The sequence below is a fragment of the Heterodontus francisci genome, chromosome 40, assembly GCF_036365525.1.
Source record: "Heterodontus francisci isolate sHetFra1 chromosome 40, sHetFra1.hap1, whole genome shotgun sequence".
NCBI lineage: Eukaryota > Metazoa > Chordata > Chondrichthyes > Heterodontiformes > Heterodontidae > Heterodontus > Heterodontus francisci.
This window is the reverse complement of record NC_090410.1, coordinates 5940570-5961643: the sequence shown is the minus strand read 5'-3', so window position 1 is coordinate 5961643 and position 21074 is coordinate 5940570. Positions and strand designations below refer to the sequence as shown.

Genomic DNA, 21074 nt, shown 5'->3' with positions numbered 1-21074 from the left:
ACTACTGTAATGTAGGAAACACAGCCAATTTACACAAACTCCTAAAAAGCAGTGCAGTTAGGTTCATTGGAAAGCTCCAACGAGCCAGCGCAGACATGATGGACCGAGCGGCTTCCTCCTGTGCTGTATCATTCTATGATTCCACAAGCAGCAATGTGATAATTACCAGATAATCTATTTTTAGTGATGTTGGTAAGGCATAAACATTGTCCGAGACACCAGGGAGAACTCCCATGCTCTTCACAATTGTGCATGGGAACTTTTATGTCCACCTGAGGGGGCAGACAGAGGCTCAGTTTAATGTCTCATCTGAAACTAAAGCACTTTGGGACACCCCAAGGACAAGAAAAAAAAACTGTATAAATGTTAGCTACTTTGTTTAGGAATAGGAATTAGCATTTCAGGTTTGTGAGCCCTTTCATCAGAACCGTCAGAAAAGGATGAAAGGTCACAGACCTGAAATATTAACGCTCTCTCCAAGGATGCTGCCTAACCTGCTGAGTATTTCCAGCATTTTCTCGTTCGGTTTCAGATTTCCAGCACCCGCAGTATTAAGCTTTTGTATTGTTGTAGAATCAACACAACTTTGGTGAGAAGTCACACCAGGTTAGGTTGTTTGGAGATGCCTAGTAAGGCTATGGAGGTGCCAAAGACAACAGCAGATGATTTTTTAAGAACAATAATTGTAACCTCGGTGATAAAAGAATGCACTCCAGTCATCCACCCAATGATGAGTTATGTTTCAGTTTGAATCTCCAGTTTTCTATTTACTGGCCTATACTTTGATGGAATATTTCACATGGAACCTGGTCTAAAAACAAATCAACACCTGAGGCTAGTCAAGTTGCCTCACCACGACTTGAAAGCAACCAACTATTTTAAATATTTAAAAAGTTATATCCATTACTCGCATTTAGTAGCTGATGAATTTTTAAACACATGTAAACCTAACACGATGAGCCTACAGAACATCTTATGCACTTCATCTGGTGTTTCATTGTAGTTTTGCAGGTTTCTGTTTCTCATTTGTATGAGCCTCAGAAAGGAACATTCCCGAAAGATTACCAACATGTTTGCATATGGGTGTTCACGACTGGAAAACAACCAGAAATAAGGAAGTGTCACTGAATTGATGGCTGGTTGTCCAGCCTGATGCAAATCAGAACCTAAAAATGGATTGAAATGCTCTTCCAGTCTTGGCATCGGGTAACAAAAGCTACAAGTATTGTCTGAGCGTACATTTAGTTTATTTACATTGTTTGAAAAGTTTTCGCTTTCAGAAGAGATAATCCAGTTCACATTATCTTTTCAACCGGCATCCCAAGTTAATAAAGGTACCCCCAGCAGCCCAGTTATTTGTTCACTTTGTAATAATTCCATGATGGGGTATTCTCCCCCAGTGGAGTGGGTTTAAAAAGAGAACACCGGTCTGACGAGTGGACTGTATAGCCTTTACACAATCCGTACAAAAAGGCTTGTATTTATATGTACTGATGTCCTTGACTATTCCAATGCACTGCTGGCCAGCATCCCACGTTCCACCCTTTGTAAACTAGGTCATCCAAAACTCTGCTGCCATATGCTAACACGCACAGTCTCGTTCACCCATCACTTCTGACCTACAATGGTTTGCATCTTTGTTTGCAAATCTCACCATGGCCTGAGCCCTCCCTATCTCAGTAAATCTCTTACATCCCTACAACCCTCCAAGATAACTGTGCTCCTCTAATTCTGGCTGCTTGAACATCTCAGATTTGAATAGCTCCACCATTGGTGATCATGTCTTCAACTGCCAAGGGCCAAAGCCCTGTAAATTCCTCCCGAAACCTCCTTTAAAATGTCCCTTAAAACCTATCTCTTTGAGCAAGTTACCTGCCCTAATATCTCATGTGGCTCAGTGTCAAGGTTTTGCTTTATAAATACTCCTGTGAAGCACCTAGAGACATTTTATTACATTAAAGGTCCTATACAAATACAATTTGCTGCTGCTGCTGTTAAAGACTTGCATTTATATAGCACCTTTCACAACCACAGGACATCCCAAAGTGCTTTGCAGCCAATTAAGCACTAGTGAAGTGCAGTCACTGTTCTAATTTGGGAAACACAGCAGCTAATTTGGACACAGCAAGCTCCCACAAGCAGCAATGTGATAATGACCAGATAATCTGTTCGTAATGTTGATTGAGGGATAAATATGGGCCAGGACACCAGGGAGAACTCCCCTGGTCTTCTTCGACACATTAGTCATGGGATCTTTTACACCCACCCGAGAGGGCAGATTGGGCCTTGACTTAACGTCTCATCCAAAAGACTATACCTTTGACAGTGCAGCACTCCCTCAGTACTGTCACCCAAGATTTTTGTGCTCAAGTGACTGGAGTAGGATTTGAATCCACAGCCTTCCAACTCTCAGGGGAGAGTGCTACCTATTGAGCCATGGCTGGCACTGTTGCTGTTCACACTGAGTGAATTACTTTTGAAGTGTAGTCAGTCAGTCACTGTTGTGTAGACTTGTACTCCACTTTTCTATCTACATATCATAGCATTTTATTAGCTCTGCTCGAAGTGATTTATATTGTCTAAACATTGACAATGACAAGTCTACTATTACTCCCACATCTTTTCTACAACTTACTGTACTACTTGTAACACAAAATCTAGGCACTGAGGGAACACTGCACTGTTTTAGATGAGACTCTAGCCGAGGCCTTGTCTGTCCTCTCAGGCACTATTTTGCAAAAGATAGAAGATCCCCCCTGTCCTGGCTAATAATTATCCCTCAACCAATATCACTAAAGCAGATGATCTAGTCATTATCTCATTGCTATTTGTGGGACCTTGCAGTGCAGAAAATGGCTGCCGTGTTTCCAACATTACAACAACAGTGACTACACTTCTAACAATAATAACTTGCATTTGTACAGTATAATAAAAGCAAAATACTGCAGATGCTGGAAATCTGAAATAGAAACAAGAAATGCTGGAAATACTCAGCAGGTCTGGCAGCATCTGTGGAGACAGAAGCAGAGTTAATAAAAACAGAGCGTGCTGGAAATACTCAGCAGGTCAGGCAGCATCTGTGGAGAGAGAAACAGAGTTAACATTTCAGGTCAGTGACCCTTCATTAGACTCTTCTTTCATATTTTTAAAATTATATGAAGTATATTTTTTGAAAGAAAAACAATGAATGGGCTCTGTTGTAATGCTCCATAGCTAAATCATGTACCACCATTTGCCCTCAAAACACAATTTTTACTTCGCACCCAAAGGCACCAGGTGTCCATGGATCCAAATCCCACAAAGAGTTAATGCCTTCGGCTAGGAAGAGCAGAAAAATCAAAGAGAGCAAGAAAAATGTTCTTAGTGTTTCAGAAAACAAATACAGTAGAGGACATACAGTAGAGGGCTCTCTCCAACACTTAGCATTTATGGAGATCGAGAACCAGGCAACCTTCCTCTCACCAGTCATTAATAACAAAGTCTAGCTTGTCCAAATATTTCTTTCCAGATTTCAAAAAGTACAAGATTTAACAACTTCCACAAGTGCAGTTTATCCTGGATTACCTTTCTCAAAATATATCTGAACACTGTACTCTAAAACCAACACAAAAAAAAACAATGTTACCGTAAAACTAACATTGTCCAGTCATCAGAAGTCAAGACAGTCATAGTTTTATTCCCCACACAACAACGTAAGGACAGGAAGATATTAGTCAATTCCAAAACACTGGGCCATCTCCAAAATGTTAATCATATGCCGAGCTATTTACCATATATTTTTAGGATCTTCTACACCTCTGCATGATATTTTCATTTCTACCCCACAACTCCTCCGGCCAAAATCAATGCCACTCTTACCTCAAATCGCTCTAAATGCCTTGACAGGACACCAAGACAAAAAATTTCAAGCTGTGCAGGACTGCCTCCTCTGCGGAGCTCCTGTTAATTACCAGCCACCTACTTTCCTGCACAGAATACTGATGAGTGACAATAGCAAACCATCACTGTCACTCAACTCCCACAGCACTTTATCCAAGACAAATTCCGCAGCCTGCTTTCCCTGGACTCACTTTATTTTCCCCAGCTACTCCCTTTCAGTGTGATTGGAGAGAAATTACATTACCCACCTCACCCACCCACCCCCCCTCTTCCAACTCCCACTCAGACTGCTTGACGCGAACATTACACGAACTATCCTAAATGTAACTGCATAAGTGACATCTATTAAAACATCGAAGGTGGCAAATGTGAACAAAAATGACACATTTTGTAATGGGATATTACACAAATCATCATGGTATCAGGTTAACTATTGTGTGGCACACAGGCATTCCCCGAACAAAATTGAAAAAGTATCCATGATATCAGTGTAACAAAATCTCAACTTAATGTATTCGATGATTTTGTTTTTAAACAAAAGGGCACAAAAATTGCATTAAAAAAATCCTTGGGTATGCAGTTGAAGTGCCATAACCTACAGGGCTACCGACTAAGAGCTGGAAAATGGATCAGGCTGGATAACTCTTTTAGCCAGCACAGACACGATGGGCTAAATGGCCTTCTTCTGTGCTGTAAATTTCTAGGATTTTCTTCGAAGCTTCTCTGGGCTCAATGCTCACACTGCTGTTCAGAGAACATATACCAATTTGCTCCCAAACCAAAACACTTAGGACCTGATCATCAACCTAACATTGGAAACCACATTGTGTCAGCAAAGTTTCAAGAACTACCCGAGAAGTTAAGAGGAAATTGCACAGAACTGTACATTGTTGGGTGGAACATGCACGTGACAAAAGTTAAGCATTTTTGTCGAACGTTAACCTTAGTATTTTCCTCTAATTGTGTCACAATTAATAAGTTTTAAACAATTTCACTCAGGTATGAATCAGCTTAATTTATATATTGTTGCAAGAGAAACAGACAATCTACTCAATTCAAGTACAAACATGTTTTCTCTCTCCACAGATGCTTCCTGAACCACTGAATATTTCCAGCATTTTCTGCTTAGATTTTCAGAATTCCAGCACTCTCACTATTTTGCCTTTTATACAACAGCTTTTTAAATGCAAGTTATTTCAATTTTGCTTGGCTTCACTTACTGTTTCCAAATTGATTGATTTGGGAAAGGATAGGCTAATCAAATAACTCTATCCATCATTTTTTTTTTTTTTGAAGAGGCCAGAAGCTGACTATAATCTTGAAAGTGAACCTGTCCAAAACTTATTAGCCGAACCAGTACTTCCATAAGAAAAAACCTAATTAGCAAAGCTTTGTTTAGCATAGATGTAGCAATTTATTTATTTTCTATTACAAGCTAGTTTAAAGATTAACAACTACCGTTAAGAAAATGTTACTGCTCTGTTTCACTTGTTCTATTATTTTGAATAAACTTGTTCGCCAATTAAACCCTAAACAAGGTCAGCAGTAGTATTATTCAGCCATATTTCAACGGCAAGGAAGATCCCATGGAGACATAGGAGAGGACCAGTTGCTGAAGTAACCAAAAAAGGAGTTTTGCACGAAGGGTATGGATCTTACCTGGGTATGAAGATAAACAAAATAATGCACCAAGATAGGGCTCATCTAGAAGAGTAGCCTGAGACACAAAGTAGCTTTTACAGTAAAAAAGGAAAAAACCCCCAGAACCCAACAATTCACCAGAGTAAATTATATACAGTAGAATGAAGAGGTTTGATGGGCTGACTAGCCTTTTCTCATCCTCAGGATTGTGGATTTACAGTGATTGAAGTATTGCACAAGATTCCAGGAGTTTAAATTGAACAAAGTTCACATTTCATAATTTTTATTTTATGCTGTAAGGAACAAAAACTACTGGCCTTAATAATTTTTTTTAAATATGTTTTCAATGTCATTTTGACTTCGCGTCTTGCAAAGCACGCACAAAAATCAAGGCATGGAAGCACAGTTGAAATGAAGGATGTTTGTTGGCATTGGGAGGCAGTAAAGAGGAATAAATAAATTTGCATTACTTTATGGCAATGAGACACTGTACTGGAGGCCAACTGCTCTACACTATGTTGCCACTCTACCTTGGAGGAAGATGCCAAGGGGAGAGAAATAAAAACCTAGTGAGAACTTAGGGAGAAATTAACCTGGAGTAAAAAGGGCTCATTACGTTCACAAAAACAATTTGCGGCAAATACTTTACCTTACTTAAAGACCTCAACTATTAAGTCAGATTTCAAAATATCTTGATGAAGGTTATAATTCTGTGGATTAAGAAAATGCATTTTTGAAGTTCTCTACTTTTTCTGGCACTAGTGTAATACATTATTCATGCTGCTAATGCTTCCTGATCCAGGAGTATCTACTTTGCAGAAGTCATTCTACCAGAGTAGGTGAACTGGGTTGGCTGCATTATACATAATTATACACTCACACCCTCTAATAACTAGGGTCTTTAATTTCCTGTCTCAAATATACACACACTTCACCAACAAACAGCAAATGGAAAGGCACTTGTCTGACTCATATAGTACACTGGTATTAAGACACTTGTACAGTGGAGTATCTGAGGGAGCCACCAACGCAGTATAGCTATCTCTTACTTGTTGACTACCTCCTTCATTATGGCAACAATTTGGGTTAAAATCTCTCAAAGATATCACCAGACATGACCCAAGAATGGAACAAACTAAATTGTACTGCTGAGAGCTTTTCATCATATTCTCCCATGTCCACTTGAACTATCATTATCAAAACTGGAAAAGAGGAGCAGGAGGCAAAGCCCAGAAGCAGCTTTCCCTCCCTTACATGGGAAAAAGGATCTGGTTTCCACTCATTATTCTCAAACAGCATGGACAAAAAAGTGGGTGACATGCCCACAAAGACTTAAGAGTACAAACACGGCCACTAATGAGCTGACTGAGAGTTGGCACAGAGTGTTAAAATCTGTACAAGTCATTTTCTGAACCGTACTTTTCAAATCAGATGGAGCATTAGGTTTATTTTCAAGTCCGAAAGAACCAACTTTAAGGGCTGCTTCAACAGAATAAAAAGGAACAGATTACTCCTGATAATAGCACTGGGTGGCTATACATTCCTCAGGATCAGGTATTCTATATTTAGCTGGCACTCATTGGAAGTTAAAGCAATGACAGTGCGGCGGGCAATTTTTTTCATGTGGTAGCAAAAAATAAATAAATCGCACTTATGACCAATTAAGTTGATCTCGCTTGCTCACATCAAGCCCTTGGCTCTGTAACCGTTTAGTACAACACGACTGCTTATATAAACACAAACTAACCAATACTGCACCAGCACATGTTGCTTCAAGACAATGTGTTTAAAACAGCGAATACCGTCCTCCTACACCCAACCTCCCAAATAAAATTCATCGGGGCAATCATCTCACCAGAATTTAATCAGAAGTTTGGACAACTAACACCTGTATGCTTTGTACAAGTTTTCAACAACAAAAAAACGCTCATTTCAGACTTTTAAATTTTAACCAACTGGAAAAGAAAATGTGCTCGAAATACTCAGCAGGTCTGGCAGCATCTGTGGAGAGAGAAACAGAGTTAACGTTTCAGGTCAATGACCTTGCAAAAAAAGAAAGTATGTTTTAAGACAAAGGGCAATAACTCTTGAAATCATTGTTTTTTCTGGATATAAAGAGTTACATATAAGTTTACAAAGTTAATCACAATCAACAGCTTTTGCCATTGAGTACCAGGAAATTCATTTGATTTTGAAAACTGCATTCAAGAAGTATCAACAAAACAAACCAGGCATTATTGATTTCTAGACTAAGTCAAAAGGTATCCTTAGTCACTCACTCAGGTGGTACTAATGCTCGTCCGACCTTGAGTAGTATCAATAAGGACAGGATTGAACTTGGACCTTATTTTATTATGCAGAGCAACAAACAACAGCACTGTTGGGAGATATGTTACGACTAGGGCAGCAGATATATTTGGCAAAGGATGAAAAGGTTTTTATGGCAGTTTACAAGGTGTGTTTCACAGTGAGCAGCACGTTGCACTCTTTAGGTAGAGACACGACAAAAAAGCAAAAAAAAAAAGAAGCCTGTGCCACGCAAACAACTTAACTACACTGTGGTTAGGGCTGCAGAAATATACCAAACTACAAAATCAAATTAGTCTCAGGTGTCAGATCAACTGCAAAAGAGCTTGGGAGGTGGTATGTCTGGAAACTTGCATCTTCTCTCAAACCAACAATGTAATTTCTACTATTTTAAAGTAATGTCGAGTTTCATGCAAGCACATTTTCTGCTGAAACCTTACACTGCAGTATTTAGAAGCTGAATCAAGGTGCAGCATTAGCTGACAAGTCACTAGTCAATACAGGAAATTTTAAAAAAGGTACTTACTGTACTTGAAGCACACCAGGGGCATAGCAAGTTTGGCAATGAGACATGTTCACTGGTCTGCTGAATGAGTCACAGCCCTGCACTCCCACTGTCACTGGTTCACTGTTAGATTTGTTATTTCAGTCTACAAGAATCAATTTCTGGCTGCTTCACAAAGCAATGGTTCAAGCCCCGGCTAGGACATACTCAAACCCATCAGCCATAAGTGAAGAATTCTATTAGTTCAGTCAGTCAAATCACAGAGGTAGAGAAGGTCGCCTAATATCTTGTTGCTCACTGCAAAATGGACTATCTGCCCTGAGATGGGAATATAGGAGGAGTAGACCCCCCTTCCACCCCCCCCCACCCCCGTCCCCTTCCCTGCTCCACCCTCTCAGCTCACCCCCTCACAACCCCGTCCCAGCCCACCCCCCCCCGCACCATCTTCACCCCGCACCCCCTTCCCCTGTACCCCCCCCCCCACCCCCTCCCCCTTGCATCCCCTCCTCCCACCGGCACCATCCTACACCTGTGTAGGGGCCCCAGCAACCCCACTGCCTTGTGGGCGTCTCGGGAGAGACCAAGGCTAAGGGAGTAAACCCTAACAGAAAATCCGGAGCGGAACCCCGTAGGCGGTCATGTGTCACCTTTGGCATGTTTCCGGCAGTTCCTGCAGCCATACTGGTGCCAAACGTCGTGTCCTGCACTCCTTTGGACCCCACCAGAAAGGCCGAGAGGGGGGTTTTGACGACTGGGCAACTCTCAACCTCCATAAATTTGCCCAGGCATGCGCCATGGAGAGGTCACTCCATAGTTGCCTCACAGCGACTGAAACAACACGGAAGGCAGCAGTTACGGGTTATAAGTCCAGATAAATTGGCGTAGAAACTGGGCGCCACGGGTTGCCTTTGTCGGTGGGAGAGGTCATTGCACCTCACTGGACAGCTACCGCCCGCCTCAAACCGGGCAGCCCCCGGTCAATAAGGTTCTGTCCCGCCACAGTCTGCCTGCTTCAATGGGTGCTTGGAGCTCAGGGTCATTGCCCGAAAGGTGGACGGATACACCGCACCAAACAACATGAAAAAAGGAAAGAAGGTACCAGCCCTTCGCTTTGCAAGCTGGAACGTCAGAACTATGTGTCCTGGCCTGTCGGAAGACCTTACACAAATCAACGATTCTCGGAAGACCGCCATCATTAACAACGAGCTCAGTAGACTCAATGTGGACATTGCAGCACTTCAGGAGACTCGCCTCCCCGCGAGTGGCTCTCTAGCAGAGCAAGACTACACCTTCTTCTGGCAGGGCAGGGATCCTGAAGAACCAAGACAGCATGGAGTGGGCTTCGCCATCAGAAACTCCTTGCTCAGCATGATAGAGCCTCCCTCAAATGGCTCGGAACGCATACTGTCCATCCGACTGCTCACCACCTCTGGTCCAGTACACCTACTCAGCATCTATGCTCCAACACTCTGTTCCGCACCTGAAGCTAAAGACCAGTTCTATGAACAACTCCATAACATCATTAGCAGCATCCCCAACACCGAACACCTATTCCTGCTGGGGGACTTTAATGCCAGGGTTGGGGCCGACCATGACTCATGGCCCTCCTGCCTTGGGCGCTATGGCGTTGGAAGGATGAATGAGAACGGGCAGAGACTGCTTGAGTTGTGTACCTATCATAACCTCTGCATCACCAACTCGTTCTTTCACACTAAACCCTGTCACCAGGTTTCATGGAGGCACCCAAGATCACGTCGTTGGCACCAGCTAGACCTCATTGTCACAAGGCGAGCCGCCTTAAACAGTGTTCAAATCACACGCAGCTTCCACAGTGCGGACTGCGACACCGACCACTCCCTGGTGTGCAGCAAGGTTAGACTCAGACCAAAGAAGTTGCATCATTCCAAGCAGAAGGGCCACCCGCGCATCAACACGAGCAGAATTTCTCACCCACAGCTGTTACAAAAATTTCTAAATTCACTTGTAACAGCCCTTCAAAACACTCCCACAGGGGATGCTGAGACCAAGTGGGCCCACATCAGAGACGCCAGCTATGAGTCAGCTTTGACCACCTACGGCAAAAGTGCGAAGAGAAATGCAGACTGGTTTCAATCTCATAATGAAGAGCTGGAACCTGTCATAGCCGCTAAGCGCATTGCACTTTTGAACTACAAGAAAGCCCCCAGCGATTTAACATCCGCAGCACTTAAAGCAGCCAGAAGTACTGCACAAAGAACAGCTAGGCGTTGCGCAAACGACTACTGGCAACACCTATGCAGCCATATTCAGCTGGCCTCAGACACCGGAAACATCAGAGGAATGTATGATGGCATGAAGAGAGCTCTTGGGCCAACCATCAAGAAGATCACCCCCCTCAAATCTAAATCGGGGGACATAATCACTGACCAACGCAAACAGATGGACCGCTGGGTTGAGCACTACCTAGAACTGTACTCCAGGGAGAATGCTGTCACTGAGACTGCCCTCAATGCAGCCCAGCCTCTACCAGTCATGAATGAGCTGGACATACAGCCAACCAAATCGGAACTCAGTGATGCCATTGATTCCCTAGCCAGTGGAAAAGCCCCTGGGAAGGACAGCATTACCCCTGAAATAATCAAGAGTGCCAAGCCTGCTATACTCTCAGCACTACATGAACTGCTATGCCTGTGCTGGGACGAGGGAGCAGTACCCCAGGACATGCGCGATGCCAACATCATCACCCTCTATAAAAACAAAGGTGACCGCGGTGACTGCAACAACTACCGTGGAATCTCCCTGCTCAGCATAGTGGGGAAAGTCTTTGCTCGAGTCGCTCTGAACAGGCTCCAGAAGCTGGCCGAGCGCGTCTACCCTGAGGCACAGTGTGGCTTTCGTGCAGAGAGATCGACTATTGACATGCTGTTCTCCCTTCGTCAGATACAGGAGAAATGCCGTGAACAACAGATGCCCCTCTACATTGCTTTCATTGATCTCACCAAAGCCTTTGACCTCGTCAGCAGACGTGGTCTCTTCAGACTACTAGAAAAGATCGGATGTCCACCAAAGCTACTAAGTATCATCACCTCATTCCATGACAATATGAAAGGCACAATTCAACATGGTGGCTCCTCATCAGAGCCCTTTCCTATCCTGAGTGGTGTGAAACAGGGCTGTGTTCTCGCACCCACACTTTTTGGGATTTTCTTCTCCCTGCTGCTTTCACATGCGTTCAAATCCTCTGAAGAAGGAATTTTCCTCCACACAAGATCAGGGGGCAGGTTGTTCAACCTTGCCCGTCTAAGAGCGAAGTCCAAAGTACGGAAAGTCCTCATCAGAGAACTCCTCTTTGCTGACGATGCTGCTTTAACATCTCACACTGAAGAATGCCTGCAGAGTCTCATCGACAGGTTTGCGTCTGCCTGCAATGAATTTGGCCTAACCATCAGCCTCAAGAAAACGAACATCATGGGGCAGGATGTCAGAAATGCTCCATCCATCAATATTGGCGACCACGCTCTGGAAGTGGTTCAAGAGTTCACCTACCTAGGCTCAACTATCACCAGTAACCTGTCTCTAGATGCAGAAATCAACAAGCGCATGGGTAAGGCTTCCACTGCTATGTCCAGACTGGCCAAGAGAGTGTGGGAAAATGGCGCACTGACACGGAACACAAAAGTCCGAGTGTATCAGGCCTGTGTCCTCAGTACCTTGCTCTACGGCAGCGAGGCCTGGACAACGTATGCCAGCCAAGAGCGACGTCTCAATTCATTCCATCTTCGCTGCCTTCGGAGAATACTTGGCATCAGGTGGCAGGACTATATCTCCAACACAGAAGTCCTTGAAGCGGCCAACATCCCCAGCTTATACACACTACTGAGTCAGCGGCGCTTGAGATGGCTTGGCCATGTGAGCCGCATGGAAGATGGCAGGATCCCCAAAGACACATTGTACAGCGAGCTCGCCACTGGTATCAGACCCACCAGCCGTCCATGTCTCCGTTATAAAAACGTCTGCAAACGCGACATGAAATCGTGTGACATTGATCACAAGTCGTGGGAGTCAGTTGCCAGCATTCGCCAGAGCTGGCGGGCAGCCATAAAGACAGGGCTAAATTGTGGCGAGTCGAAGAGACTTAGTAGTTGGCAGGAAAAAAGACAGAGGCGCAAGGGGAGAGCCAACTGTGCAACAGCCCCAACAAACAAATTTCTCTGCAGCACCTGTGGAAGAGCCTGTCACTCCAGAATTGGCCTTTATAGCCACTCCAGGCGCTGCTTCACAAACCACTGACCACCTCCAGGCGCGTATCCATTGTCTCTCGAGATAAGGAGGCCCAAAAGAAAAGACATCACATATGTCTAACCTCCCAGCAAGAGGAAGTCAACGTCCTACACTGATTTTTTTTTTGGAGGCAGGGATAATTGCTGTCACACCCAACTAATGTCGCTAGTTATCTAATGCACATCAATTCATTGTTTACTGAGAATTCACAACTAGTTTTAATCAATAAAAAATGCTTCAATTGCTATTTTAGAGAATTTACATACACTAATCGATTGACAGTCTTCTAAAACAAAAAAAAACTACTTCCTCATGGGACAGCGTTAATGAATCACAGTTTAATCATAAAATCTAAAAACAGCATTTGTTTGAAGCAGTCAAAATTTGTTGGATTTTCTGGTTATGTGTGTGTGCACCAGATGTCAGGAAGTTCCACAGTTAGCTGATATCCATCAGCATGTCATTTGTTAAAATAACTATATGCATCACAGACTTGAACTTCAATTTTTCAGGGCAAAACCGTTTGGTACTTTCCCCTTTGAATCTCCCCGAACTAAGAAGGAAATTTCACGGAAATTTCAAAATTAAAAAGATCGCGGAGATTACTCGGCCATACCCATAAAGTTCCCAGGGTCAATCCCCTCCAGTTTGTGCTGAATAACCTCAGCTCAGCACGTTGGTACAAAGCATGCGACAATTGACCTCAGTGCTTCTGGGCTGCGTGTTGCCATCCAATGAGGTTTTGATAGAGTAGACAGCAAAGAAAAAGATCCCCTCTGGCAAGTGGATCAATAACCAGCAGTCATGGATTTAAAATCATTGGCAAAAGATCTAGACGGGAGAGGAGCAGCAATTGTTTTTCCCCACTCAGAGTTGTCAAGATCTGGAACACTACCTGAAAAGGTGGTTGAAACAGACTCCATAAATAATTTTAAAAGCGACTTTGACAGGTACTGGAGGACGGGGAACTTACAGGTTTACGGACAAATGTATGTGCGTGGGACTAAGCACGAATTGTCCTCCTTCTTTGTTGCAAGTTTCAATGATTCGATGACTCTAGTTAGGTGTGGACCATCAGGGGACTTAAGTACACAAGATATGAAGGAGGAGGCCATTTGGCCCCTTGAACCTGCTCCACCATTCAACATCATCATGGCTGATCATCTACTTCAACCCCACCTTCCCACACTATCCCCCTATCCCTTAATTACCTTAGCACCCAAAAATCTTGTGATCTCTCTCTGGAATATACAGGAGGACAGCACAAAGCTCCACTCTGGTTCCCACACAATTTAGTAGCCCGAGAACACGCGCTGTCTAGCTTACACATGGAGAACAGCCAACTGAGCAAGTTACTGAACGCAGACTATAAAATGGGTCCCAGCCCAAGTTAAGATCCTCAGGAGAGGAAGAGAAGACCAGACAAAATTAGAGGTGGGGGAAGTCTGAAAGCTCACTGGATTCTTATCTCTTCATACTACAGTCACAAAATTCTGGGACTTCACTAGCACAATGACTGCAGCCGTTCAAGAAAGTCCACTGCCATCACAGGAAAACGATGGATAGGCAGTAACTATGACCTTGCCAGCATTGTGCACATCCCAAAAAAAAATGTTTTAAACTGCTGCTGTGGCTGCTATACACTCAAGATCAGTTTGCATGTCACACAAGTCCAACGTTTTAAAAACACAAACTGTGCAATCATCTCATCCTTTGGTGTCCTTCCAGAAACCAAGGACATGAAACTTGGTTGATTTGTCCTACCCTAAACAAATGTTATTGCAACTATCGGGCCCCTTCAGTCACCCTAGCTGGTAAACCCACTAATGCAGCGAAGATAGGATTATTAAATTAGCGACCTTCATGCTCCATATAGACGCAACTTGTTTTTTTAAACAATATGGACACAATACTATCTATTAAAACAATCAGCTCTTAAGGGTCACGTCAAAAATCTTTTATTTTAATTGCAAATTTCTTGGCTGAAAAGGAAAGCAAATCTCTCAAGGACTTTATTACATTCTATACAGTCTACAGTAATTGTGTAAAAAGCCTGTTTGGTGCCAGTCACTGCTACTCGCTTAATTATTCACTTAAAATCCCCACCGTGTCACCTTTCAATCAGCACCACATGCATAGTTTTAATATTTTGTTTTTTTAAGAAGAAACCTGATGCAACCAATAAAGAGCTGTCAATCACACTACAGGTACCACAGGAAAATGATAAACAAAGACTAAATCTAAACTCTTGAAGGATGCCAGCCAAACACAGCAGAGCAGGCCATGAAACTCCCTGGTGCGCAGCTTCTGTAAAACAGCTGGGTCAAATCCTCTTTAAATTACAGAACAGCAGTGCTGGGCACCTCTCCTGAGGGGGTCACCATCTACACAAAGACAAAACACAGCGGATGCTGGAAATGTCACCATCTATTACTGCTTGTAATTACAGAGCAAGAAAAACTGCTTGTAGGTGGAACTGCATACAACATATATCCATACTTTGCTTAAGAAAGTCCCCTCAACTTTTTTGTAATTCATCCTCTGACCCTTTCCCACTTCACCAGTCATACCAGACCACAACCTCCACCAATTAAGGGAGTGAAAGTAGGTCTCCCGTTCTCAAACCAGCAGCAGTCCTGTGCTATACTATCAAACCTCCGCAACTGCAGTCTGTGAACTCTCAGTTCCATCCCTACTCAGCACTCCCAGTTTGTAGATAACATGGGTTAAATGCAGACCAAAGTCTTCTCACTTTGTCTATACAGTGTGCCTTAACCCGAATCTCAAAAGTGCATCACTTGTTGCACCATAAATAGTTTCCCTTTCCCACACTAGCCATCCTTGTGGTAGCGATTGCAGGATGTGTCAAATTGTGGAGAGTTTTTGTGCATAGGTCAAAACCCACCATAGCAATTACAAAGCTTATCTCACATTGATGCCCAGAAGCACCCCTTTCCTGGCTAGAACTGCTTCTCTCCAAAGCTGCAGTAGGAACCAAGTAAGCAAGAAATCAGCTCAACTTATCCACATTGAATACTGCAGCCTCAATATACTCATGGCTATAAAAAAAAAGGAAATTCTGGATTTTTTATTTTATTGCCAAAGACCTTTTTCATTTAGTCCTTGGACCAAAACAGGGGGCGGCACAGTGGCGCAGTGGTTAGCACTGCAGCCTCACAGCTCCAGGGACCCGGGTTCGATTCTGGGCACTGCCTGTGTGGAGTTTGCAAGTTCTCCCTGTGTCTGCGTGGGTTTTCTCCGGGTGCTCCGGTTTCCTCCCACAAGCCAAAAGACTTGCAGGTTGGTAGGTAAATTGGCCATTATAAATTGTCACTAGTGTAGGTAGGTGGTAGGGAAATATAGGGACAGATGGGGATGTTTGGTAGGAATGTAGGATTAGTATAAATGGGTGGTTGATGTTCGGCACAGACTCGGTGGGCCGAAGGGCCTGTTTCAGTGCTGTATCTCTAATCAAATCTAATCAAAGTAGTTGAACCCAACTTGAGGAATCGCACAGAAAAAAAGAACTTTCAGCAACCAAGCATCAGAACAGGGCTTACTGCATACCAACTAAACAAGGGCTCCAAGATTTTCTTGTGACAACCTTCTCATCTCTGTTAAAGGCTCTGATTTTTTGACCAAATGATCATTCACACACAAGTCAAGAAACTAGAGACAACAGACTATTTAAGGAACAGCAGAACCAAGAGCAAAACCAGTCCTCACCTGATACCCAGTTTCCAACATGAATCACTAAACTGGATGACTTTCCAGTCCAAGGGCATGAACGTTAATTGTATTATCCCTACTGCTGCAACGATGTGATCAACTCTATGATCTACTGGTCTCAATGTCTTGTGAAAGCCTATTTAACCAGTTTTCAAATTGTAATAGTCAACCTACAATCACCCACCCCCCACCCTTCCCAATCACCCCTCCTTTCATTCGTTACCCTTGTCTTTGCTCTTGGCCCATTCCCCACACCCACTATAATGCCTTGGATTTGAAACCCTCATCTGCAATGTTAAAATCCCTTCACCTCCTCACCCCTCCATAACTCTAACCTCCTCCAGCACCACAAACCTCCAATATCACAAACCCTCTTCCAAATCCTCCATTTCTCTAACTTACACCTTTTGTGCATTTCCCCTGCACCGCCCGCACCCAACCCATTTACCCCATCAACCCGGGCTCCAGAACTCCCTCCTTCAACCCTTACACCTCCACATCCTCCTTTCTTCAATATTTGCAAGGAAGTATCCCAGAGTACCACTGCTCGCAACGGAGCTCCACATAATAAAGTTTAAAAACCACTACCTGGCTTCAATGCCAGATTGCCTCCATACGACGACAGCTGGGGAGAGGAATGAAAGAGCGTCGGATCTTCAACCATTTCAGCTACGGTCCCACTTACTCCAATCCGAAAGAGAAACAAATTGTGGCTTCAGCTTTCAGACTCTAAGGTGAATCCCTTGTGCTAATAATTTACCATAATAGTGTACTGCAGTTACTGAGAATTGAAGGAACCATAACAAACTTGCCAGTAATCCAGATATAACCAGAACACCCTAAAACCAGTTTAGTCCAGCCTTCAATAATACACCAATTTTTAAGACTACGTTTTAAGCGTTATAAATCTACATACCTCCTCAAAATGGCTAGATAGCTAGATGTTGCTTCTAAAATGCTAGGACATGAGCTTTTGGCAAAGATTGTCTCTCTAAATCTCATAAGTAGCCCCTGAAATAGGGTCCTACACTCTCTTGTTCAGACACGTCATAAAGCACGTTCTTTGAAACATGAAAAGCTTCAAGTTATAGAATTATTTGAAAGCTGTAAGCAGAGTGAAGCTCTTTACATTTAACAATCCTAACAAGATAATCGCACCTTCCCCTCCCTTTGATAAAAGGAACTGCTATTCATATTATTATCTACACACTTCAATGAGCTATATACACAATAGTTAAGGATTGCATTTTTTGCCTAAATGCATTACATGACTATTCAAACCTCACTTTTTAAACACAACTGTCTAATCCTCTTCTGGGATTTAACCCACAGTTAAAATTTCTGGGCTAGAAAGCACCAATAAGGGGAAACCTGTACCTGAAGCAGTTACAATGGAGTGTAATCTGGATTCCCCAACTGTTCAGTTATTAAAGCCAGCGAGAGTAGCTGAACTAAACAAACCATGAAGATATCATGCTCTGTCCCATCCGGTTTTGAAGGAAGACCTATTTAAAATAGTGCCTTTCACAACCTCAGTCCATCCCAAAGCATTTTACAGCCAAATAAAGTATTAAGTGCAATCACTGTCATAATGCAGGGAAATACAGTAGCCAATTTGCACACAGAAAGCTCCCTCAAACAGCAATGAGATAATGACCAGATAATCTGTTCTGCAATATTTATCCCTCAATCAAGATTGCTAAAACAGGGAGAACTCCCTTGCTCTTCTTCGAATAGTGTGGCAGGATCTTGAATTCAGCTGACGCTCTATTTGGGACTAGTGTGTGGGGCTAGGAAGAAGGAAAACCAGCTAGGATCATGAATGAAATTAGAAATGCAAACAGTGGATGAGGACTCTGTTGAGCTCCTCTAGGATGCCTAGTCAGAACTCATGAAAGGTCATAGACCTGAAATCTCTCTCCACAGATGCTGCCTGGCCTGCTGAGTATTTCCGGCATCTTCTGCATTTATTTAGGATCACTGTCGGCTGTATAGTAACATTTTTCAAGAGTCAGCTTAGCTCAGTTGGTAACACTCTTGCCTTTAGTCAGCTTATAATCTAGGCTGGCAGAAGTATAAGGTAGTACAAAACCAAGTGGACCATTATTGTTCCTTCCTGCAGATGAGATCTTAAGTCATGACTGTCTATTCCAGTTTACTCGGGTTAAAAAGCCTATGCCATAATTCCAAGAACAGCAGGGAATGCCCGGGCCAACATTTTTCTCTCAATCGACACCAAAAAAAAAAAATTTAATGATTGTGGCTGTGGGATCTTGCTGTGTACAAAGTGACTGCTGCTTCTGCCGACATTATAATCATAACTGCACTTCAGAGAAATTCATATATAAAATGCTGAGACACACTTTGGAGACATGATGCAAGGCCTTACTCGTGCAAGTCTTCCTTTTAACCGAGGCAGTGTATTTCATGTCCTGTTCCCATCACTTTCCAGACACATTAGGGGAGCCTGGCTTACTTGTCCTCTTAACGTTCGCCCCTTATGAGCTGAGCTTCTGCTTGGTGCTTCTTACTAGAACGGCACATTTCAGATTAGGAACCTGTGTGTGCGATCATGTAAACACACACACTGTGGCATTGTACACACACCAGCACAACTTGAAAAATTACAAATATTTTTTAACACAACGTAAGTCAATCATTAAGTTTATAAACATTTTATATTTGATTTTTCAAATGCTGCACTGACCAAATAATGTTCAAATACATACATACATAGGCAAAACTTTCATTGTTTCCACACCAAAAGATATAAAATCTAAATATTTGCTTACATTATACCTCATCTTTATTACACAACTCTCAATAACAAAGCTGCAGCATTTTAGCTCTCATCCTTTCACATTAGATTACACAATAAGGTGTTTCGGCATGCAACCTGATGTAACAAACAACGTGAAACTTTTTGAACTGATTCAATTCAACTACAGCAAGAAAAAGTTTGTAAAAACCTACCAATGGTCAGCATCTCTCGTTTACTTATAACAGTGACTGCACTTCAAAAAGTACTTAATTGGCTATAAAGCACTTTGAAACTCCTGAGGTCGTGTGAAGTGCTATATAAATACAAGTTCTTTGTTTATTTAGGTCAGTGAGTATTTCACACTGAAATCTTCTGGCTTTTGAACTGACTTCTAAAGCAAATTAATTTGCTCGTTCACTCTGTAATAAAATCTTTGCAACATGTATAATAGGGAAAGGTGAAACTACTGCTTACCTCAGCTGAATCATTAAAGGTGAACAGTGTTTATTAAATACAACACGCAGCATCAAACCCTAAAAGTAAATAAGAAAATTCTCACATCTAGACCAACTCAAGGTGGATATTTTAAATTATTTTCTCAACCATCAGTCTTACCCTAAGACTGACCTCAAGCGTTAATTAAAAATTTCTCACTGCAACAACCAAATGAATTGTGTCTTCTACAATAGGTTTTAATATAACTAAACAATATTAGAGAAAATAATAGTCTTCAATATACTCCAATTCGCCTTTGTCACATGAACTGTTGTTGTAAGAATGTTAACAATGAGCTTAATGTTTCAGAGTTAAAGGAAAAGTCCATTTACTGGAACTGCAATCTGTCCTCTTTGTTACAATTCCACACAAACACTGGAACTGCAATTAGTACCTTGTTAACTTGCCAGGTAAAATAAAAATAAGCCTCAAGTTTAATTATTCCCCCCTCCCCTCCAACAATTATGTACTACGTTTATGTTCGATGCAGGTCCCATTCCAGTCATGAAACACCACTTCGCTGTTCATATCTTTTGGGATTTGTCTGATTGCAGCAGAAAGCTTTAGGTAAAAAGTACAAAAAGGACAACAATTTCTAAAAATAAAAACTTTTAACATTTTAAGAGCTCGTTTAAAAGAGGTTATAAAAGTTGCCTTTTCAGGAAAAATTGTTATAAATTACAAATATGCGTGCCAAACAAAATAAAGCCCATGCAACAAACTTTATATCTGCAACAATTCTTGGGTTGAAATTATTTTTGCAGGTGTTGTAACATTCGTTACGAATTAAAAAGATCAAACTTTTTTTTTGGGGGGGGGGGTTATTGCATTATTATTATTATTATTATTAGTGCAAGGCGATCTGCGGGATTTGGGAGAGTTTACAAAGAGTTCCTGACTGGAGATACAGGTTTCCCTTCTTACCTTTGCCTGTCATCACCCAAGGCGACAATCACCACACCTCCAGACCAAGGGAGCTTGGCCCCCTCACAGGCCGCAAAACTACTTCCACCCGCAACACGCTACCGAACAATGTAAAGTTAATTGGAGAATTTTTTCCCCCCTCTCTTTCCCCCCACCGCCTCCTCACGTACTTTCCGATCAGTCTGCCTTACTTCAGCACAGACCGCCTCCTCGCAATGTCACTACTTTCGCCTCCAACTGTCTTTCCCCCGATGAGCCATAATGAGCGCTGTTGCGCATGGTTTCCCCCCTCCACCCACCCCGCCGCTGAGGCATGACGGGACGTGTAGTTCTTGCCGCCGCCTCAGTCAATCAAATACCTCGCGTACCAGCTGAGCCAAACTACAACTCCCAGTGAGCCTCGGCGCCGCCGCGCCGGGGAGCAAGCCAACGGCTCAATATGGCGCCACCCTCACTCCCGCAGGATGCCGGGAGTTGTAGTGCGCGGACTGGGCAGGCGCCGCCCGACCCAAACAGCCGGGACTACAACTCCCAGCGTGCACGGCGCGTCACGTTTCCCCCAACACATGCGCA

General features: G+C 42.9%; 1 protein-coding gene across 9 annotated transcripts in view; it reads right to left on the bottom strand.

Annotated features, from left to right (window-relative positions):
• sipa1l3 (signal-induced proliferation-associated 1 like 3) overlaps positions 1–21074 on the bottom strand; it is a 224687-nt gene that overhangs the window by 203360 nt on the left and 253 nt on the right. Inside the window, exons 1-2 of one of the 9 annotated variants that reach the window (XM_068018901.1) lie at positions 20502–20662; positions 19557–19615 (exon numbers count right to left, since the gene is read on the bottom strand). The exons of 5 other annotated variants lie outside the window; for them this stretch is intronic. The gene's annotated coding sequence lies outside the window, so the exon portion shown is untranslated. 3 more of the 9 variants (XM_068018903.1, XM_068018900.1, XM_068018899.1) reach the window with 3 other exon arrangements.